We start from the raw sequence: 841 nt of genomic DNA on the forward strand, positions 1-841 counted from the left end.
CTCTTTTAGGAAAATGAGTAGTGCTTTTGTGTGTAAATTTAAAAAAATTTTTTTATTTATTTATGATAGTCACACACAGAGAGAGAGGCAGAGACATAGGCAGAGGGAGAAGCAGGCTCCATGCACCGGGAGCCCAACATGGGATTCAATCCCCGGTCTCTAGGATCGCGCCCTGGGCCAAAGGCAGGCACCAAACCGCTGCACCACCCAGGGATCCCTTGTGTGTAAATTTAAAAAGTCCTTGCCTACCTCAAGGTCTAGAAATATCCTATATATTATTCTGTAAGTTTTAATTCTTTGATTTTTTTTTAATTTTTTTTTAATTTTTATTTATTTATGATAGTCACAGAGAGAGAGAAAGAGAGGCAGAGACACAGGCAGAGGGAGAAGCAGGCTCCATGCACCAGGAGCCCGACGTGGGATTCGATCCCGGGTCTCCAGGATCGCGCCCTGGGCCAGAGGCAGGCGCCAAACCGCTGCGCCACCCAGGGATCCCTAATTCTTTGATTTTTACATTTAAAACTTTAACTCATCTCAAGTTGATTTTTACATATTATGTGAGGTAAAGACCCAATTAATTTTTTCCCTATTTGGATAATTAATTGCCCCAGTACCATACAATGAACGTTCTTTTTCTGGTGATTTACAATGCTGCCTTTAGTCATCTATCCAGAGCCTATATACATGTGGATCTATTTCTGCCTTTCTATTTGACTTCATTTATCTTTTTGTGTATCCTTGTGCCAAGACCGCTTGCCTTCATTATCTTTGTCATAGTCTTTATTGCTTTCAGAGAGAGTGTCTTTTCTCAGTTTATTCATTTTAAGTTTTTAAAAACAAA

Source organism: Nyctereutes procyonoides, unplaced genomic scaffold (assembly GCF_905146905.1).
Source record: "Nyctereutes procyonoides isolate TBG_1078 unplaced genomic scaffold, NYPRO_anot_genome, whole genome shotgun sequence".
NCBI lineage: Eukaryota > Metazoa > Chordata > Mammalia > Carnivora > Canidae > Nyctereutes > Nyctereutes procyonoides.